The sequence below is a fragment of the Corvus hawaiiensis genome, chromosome 2, assembly GCF_020740725.1.
Source record: "Corvus hawaiiensis isolate bCorHaw1 chromosome 2, bCorHaw1.pri.cur, whole genome shotgun sequence".
NCBI lineage: Eukaryota > Metazoa > Chordata > Aves > Passeriformes > Corvidae > Corvus > Corvus hawaiiensis.
This window is the reverse complement of record NC_063214.1, coordinates 118,297,045-118,303,079: the sequence shown is the minus strand read 5'-3', so window position 1 is coordinate 118,303,079 and position 6,035 is coordinate 118,297,045.

The following is a 6,035-nucleotide window of genomic DNA, read 5'->3' as shown; positions in this document are numbered from 1 at the left end:
TACCACCCAAAATGCTGGCAAAATAGATTTTATGAGTGTATTTCCCCCCCTTTTCCTGGTGATGTCCATCTCTACTGTAATCATGATGGGGTGAAAAGAGACAGGGAGGAGGATGAAGTTATTGAGGCTGCAGGGCCTCACCATGCAAGCCCCCTCTCCCCTCCAGCCCTGGTGCAGGAGGGCTTCATAGCTCCCCACCTTCTAAAATAAGGTTGCATTCTCCTCACCTTGTTCAGTTTCCCTGACATCTGATGTAAAATGAAGTCAAGAACGGGGTTTTCATTTTTTCTCTCACTCAAAGCAATTACAGACCTATTTGCTAGACACACAGTCAACAAAGAAACAAGAGCTGACCCTTGACTAGGTCAACATCTACGTTCCTCTCTGCTGGAGAATTCCTCATGTTTCTCCTCAAGGGCTGGGTAATTCCTGGTGCTGCAGGAATGGCATGGATGTCCTCCTTCCACTTGCAAAACACTCTCAAATCACTGCATTTCTGTGCCCAGAGTCTGGATTCTTATTTACATTCATATATGTCCAAAAACCCACAGAGTGGCTCTGAAGGTAACCTTAAAAATTGCCTGAAGTGTAGAGCCCCCAAAATGAGATGGCAGATAGCCTGAAATGGCACCAAAGGATGGATACATCCTCTGTGGATCACCAAAACTCTTACCTGTGTCCCAATACTCCTCTCAGTCCCTGGCTGAAGCCTCAGGTAAGATCTGGTCAGCCACCAAACACACCTGACCCACTGCAGGTGTCCTGCCACAGCCCCGTTACCTGCTGCTGAATGGAGAATCTTGAGAGGGCACAAGACTGGGCAAAGGATGAATGGAAATCTCCACTGGAGCTGGGAAGCAGGCCAAGAGACCAGGAATGATAACACCCAGCTGCTGCCACTTGAGGAAAATACATGGCAAGGAGCACAGGCTAATGTTTACAGAGCACTTTGCAGATAGGAGATTGCAGTTATCAGGTTATCAGACTGCTCTGATAACTTCAAGGGGAAGAAAATCAAGACGCTCATTAAGTAAACTGAGGGAAAAATTAGATGAACTCAGCAAGGCAGAAAGAGGTACATGCCAGCTCTCCCCATGAGAAGCAAAATGCCTTTTTCTTGCTTTATTCTAAAGAAATGGCGTTGCTGTCACTGAGCAAGACAAATGTAACATCAGTTTAACAGAACTGTGGAGTGACCCAGGCTGGAAGGGACCTTGGGAGGTCCCAGTTCCAGCCTCCTGCCCAGAGCTGAGGCACCACTAAGTTCAGCCCAGGCTGCTCGGAGCTTTGTCCTCCTTAGATCTTGAAAACCTCCAAGGATGGAGCTGTACAAGCTCTCCAGAAGACCCTCTCCACCACCCCACTGACCTCGTGGTGTGAAGCCAAATCCTCCCTGCTTCCCTGATTTATTCAGGACTTCCTGAAAGCACAGCTACTCCCCAGGTCAGAGTCAGCCTTTGCAGGGGCTGCCCAATTCCAAGTCTCCCCACAACACCGAGGGTCCCCATTTCCCAAGGAGTCTGCCAGGAGATAATAGATAAGCCAATACTCACCCCTGCAACCCGTCAGCTGAGTGCCTGAGCTGAGCCCCAGCCCCAGTTTATATGTGCTGGTGGCAGCGGACACCCGTGAGCTCCAGGAGGGACGCGATTGGGTCCTGCCCCACACCTCACTGTGCCCAGCACCTGATTGCTCTGCGAGGGGAGGTGACTGGGGTATAAAAAAAAAGATAAGCAATTTATTGTTTGTTTTAATTAGTACTTATCTTCAGGAGTGCTCTGAACCCTTCCCCCAGCAATTTGGTGCTGGTTTTAGAATTCCGCTGCTGTTCTGGTTTTGTGTCTTGTGCTGGAATTTAAACCCAGCTCATCTGTGTCAGCATGGGCCTTGCTGAATCAGGCACAGGTGGTGACAGAAATGACGTATTGTGTTAGGTGCTGCCTGGTGGGGACTCTCTGTGTCCTCTGGGATCCTAGGATTAGTCTCTGCACCACCTCCAGCCTAAACCTCTGTCTCCTGCTTCTCATGAAACTGCTTTACTGTTAAATTGGCTGAGAGCACTGAACAGCTTCTGCTCCATGGTGATTCCTGAGCACCAGCTGGGGATCAGGAAATTACCTGGATGCAGATTTTGCTTGAAAAGGAAGAGCCCATGAGAATTTCAGCCCCTCCTTTCCCCACTCCTGCCCAGAGCCAGGGCAGCACACAGAGCCGCCTGGCCTGGGCTGGGGCCGTGCTCCTCCAAAACACAGTGGTGAAGGAAACTTCACCACTGCTGAGGTGATCAGGCAAGAATAAGCCTTGTCAGAATGCTTATTTTGGAATTAAACTTTTGAAGACAAGACTGGTGTAGGTATTAGCACAGGGATGACTTTACCTTTGGTCTTTTTGCAATAAATGAACTCTCTGGAAAACATTGCCAGAGGTAATCCATCGCAGAAAACTCTTGTGGGCTATCTGATGTGACAGAGAACATGCAGGTCTCTTGTGGAGAGGCTGCAAATAACCCCAACCCCAGCAAGAATTGTGTTTTCTGGGCATTGCAGTTACAGAATAACCCAACCACCCCTTCCTGGTTGTCTCCTGTAGCAGCTTGTGCTCAAAAATTAGATTCTTCCCTTCAGTGACCAAACTGCAAGAAAGGGAGATCTTTTCAACCTGAAAGGAAACAATATTTAGATGGTTATTGGAGGGACAGAAGACAATTTTGAAATAAAATGCTTCCTTTAGAGAAATACATTTTTAAATTAGATACTTTAAAGAAAAAAAAAAGGTTTAGATGGCAAGTTTGGGGACTTTGAATCAAAGAATTCCCCTTTTTGGAGGGCAAGGTAAAAGCTGCTCACTGCATCTGACCAGAATGCTCAGGCTTAGTTGCTGGCTGGGTTTAAACCATGAGAGGTCTTTTTGGTGCCCAGTGGGGGACTTTTTGGTGCACCTGGGGGATCAGTGGCTGTGCACGAGGTCACCCTGGAGCACCTCAGAGTTTGTGGCCATGCTTGAGCCCACCACAGCACAGGTCCAGCCCTGGAGGAACTGAAGCCAGGGGTAAGGCCGTGGTGGAGCAGGGACATCTCTGGAGGTGGTGTGGCTCGTGGAGAAGAACATGCACCCCACCAGACAGGGGGCTGGGGATGCAGGAGGGTTTGCAAGGAACAGCTGACCCCAACTGACCCAAGGGATATTCCAGACCATGTGGCACCATGCTCAGCATGTAAAGGTGTGGGAGAAGGAAGGAATGATGGCGTTTGCCTTCCCAAGTCACCACGAGGTGTGGTGGAGCCCTGCTGTCCTGGGGAGTGGCTGAACATCTGCCTGCCATGGGGAGTGGGGAATGAACTCCATGTTTTGCTTTGCTTGTGCACACAGCTGGTGCTTTACCTGTTGCTTTAACTCAGCCCATGAGTTTTCTCAGTTTTACCCTCCTGAGTCTCTCCCTCATCCCACAGTGAGTGGCTGTGTGGGGTTGAGTTGCTGGCTGGGGTTAAACCATGACATTTTCCCACCACCACCATCCCCAGAGCTGCTGTGCAGTTGTGCTCTTTGGCATCCCCAGCCCCACAGTCACACACACAGCTGGTTTTGCCCCAGCAGGTGAGCACAGCAGGTATTTTGGGGTGGGTTTTCCTGCTTTGCCTGTGCCTGGGTTAAGCGCAGAGGAGGAGCTGGGCTGCAGGGGAATGGCTGGGGTCTGCACTGGCATCTTTGTCATGCTTCCACCCACACAGGAACACCAGGTACTTCACAGCCTGTACACATAATAAAATCTAATTTTACCTTGCTGTTCTGCAGTGCTGGTGTTACTAAGTTTAAAAAACACACGGCAGCACAGGGCACAGGTGCCCATTCCCCAGCAGCCCCATCCTCTATCTGAAGAGCTGTCTTGCAGCATTTAACCTGCAGGATTCCACTGGCTAAACATCACCATTTCCAGGCTGGGAAGCAACAACAGGAGAGAGCAATCAGCTGGACAAAAAAATGGGGAGAGATGACTGAGAACACTGGGATGGCTCTGAGCTTTCACAAGAAGGTGAGACACAAACGTTCATGCACAGGGAGAGGGACTCTGCTTTTAAAACAGTGTCAAAAATACTCCTTGCAGAGGTAGTTTTATAGTACTCACCTCATCTTCCCTGTAAGGGTGGGGAGACCCTGGCACAGGCTGCCCAGAGAAGCTGTGGATGCCCCATCCTTGGAAGTGTCCAAGGCCAGGTTGGATGGGACTTTGGTAAACCTGGGATAGTGGAAGGTGTCCCTGACTATGGCATGGGGTTGGAACAAGATGACTTTAAAGTTCCTTCCAACCCAAACCATCCTGTAATTCTGTGATCCCTGTGGGGATGCAGCACTCAGGTTTTATTGCTGGGCACTTCCAAGGAGAGACCTTCCATCACCACAGTCATCCCTCCTCAGCGAATTTTTCTCATAGAGGAGACAATCTGGTATTAAAATGTTCCAGATTCTGCTGTACCAGGAGCTAAGAAATCCACATTTTCCCCTCCCATGTAATTAATATTCAAAATGGCTTTATCAAAGCAGTTGAAGCTCCACATCAGGGCTTGAGAGGATGTCAGGAGAAGGGTTAGCAATGTTTTGGGAAGGCCTAGCAAATAATTCAGGTCAGAACAGGCTTTCCTTGGTTCTTGGCTTATTTTTGGCCATCAGAGAAAAACCATCTTGCTGTGAGGGCATGAGGTTAAAACTGCCACTGGTCGAGCTGTATTGGACTGTGAGTTGGAATACTGGTGATGGCGCCTGCTATCTGAATACTGTGGGTAAACTGGGAGAAAAGGAGGCTGTCACTTGCTGTTAAAAATATTTTTTTTTACCTGATAAGCACACTTGGTGTAGAATTCTTACTGCAGCGCAAAATGATGCCAGCTGAAACACGATTCCAGCTGTCACAGGCCAAGGCAGGAATGGGTTAGAAAAGTTACATTTTTGTCACTGCTTTGGAGCAGCCATTCACACCCACCTCTTTCAGGAGAGGTCACCATTTCTTTGTACAACCCACAGAGTTTGCAGTGCCTGTGACGAGCCTCCCTTGATGGTGCATCTGCTGCTGGTGGCTGTGGTGAGAACGATGCTCCAGAGATGCCCAGAGAAGTGCAGACCTGCTGGCTTTTCCTGGCAGGACACACGAAGGAACCCAAGGCACAAACAACTCCAAACACGCTGGGTTTCCCACCCTTCACAGGTCAGACCTGCTCTGCTTGTCCCATGGGGCAGATCAGCTCATTCCTGTGTCCTGCTGTGTCCGAGAGGGTCTCGCTGTGGATCAGTCAGCACATTGCCTGCTCTCCAGCTTCCGCAGGGACATGCAGTGTCTGTGACAGGGACTACAGGCACAGGTGGTGCCCACAAGCCCCTTGCCCTGTTTGTTTGGGCACACAAACCCAGCTGGCCACCCCAAGCCTGGGATTCAGCAGGTGGGAGAGAAGCTATGGCGTGTTTTTAGCTCCTGAAAGAGCAGTGAAACCTGCACTGTACACAGCACTTGGCTTTTCCTCTAACTAGAGGTGGATTTTTCCATAAGACAGGGTGGTGGCAGGTGAGTTGGCTGCTCTTCTTGCCCTCCACGTCAGATCCTGTGGGCTCTCCCCTCACTCACCATCCTCCAGCACGTGACAAAAGGTAGCAGCACTTCCATCAGCAACATGAGTGTGGGTTGGTGGCTGTGTTTATTTTTTTTTTTTCTTCCCCAAAGGGAATTTATTGCTTTCATAAGGCAGCTTTCTGGACTGAAGTCCTCCCTTTATCTGCAGAGCCAGCACAACTGATTGTACCCAGTAATTTTCCTGCTGGTGACCCGCGAGGAGGGGCAGCTCCTCAGCTGGGGACAGCTCGGTCCCAGGGCTGTCATTAGGCTGTGACTCAGCTGTCAGGAGGTCTTGCAAAAACGGGGTGTGGGCAGTGCCCTGCTCTCAGCCCCAGCCTGGAGGCTGCTGCTACCAAGGTGCTGAGGAGCCCTGATCTCTCAATGGCTGCACCTGCTGAATCCAGGGGCCGGGTTCAGAGCCTGATGTACCTCACCA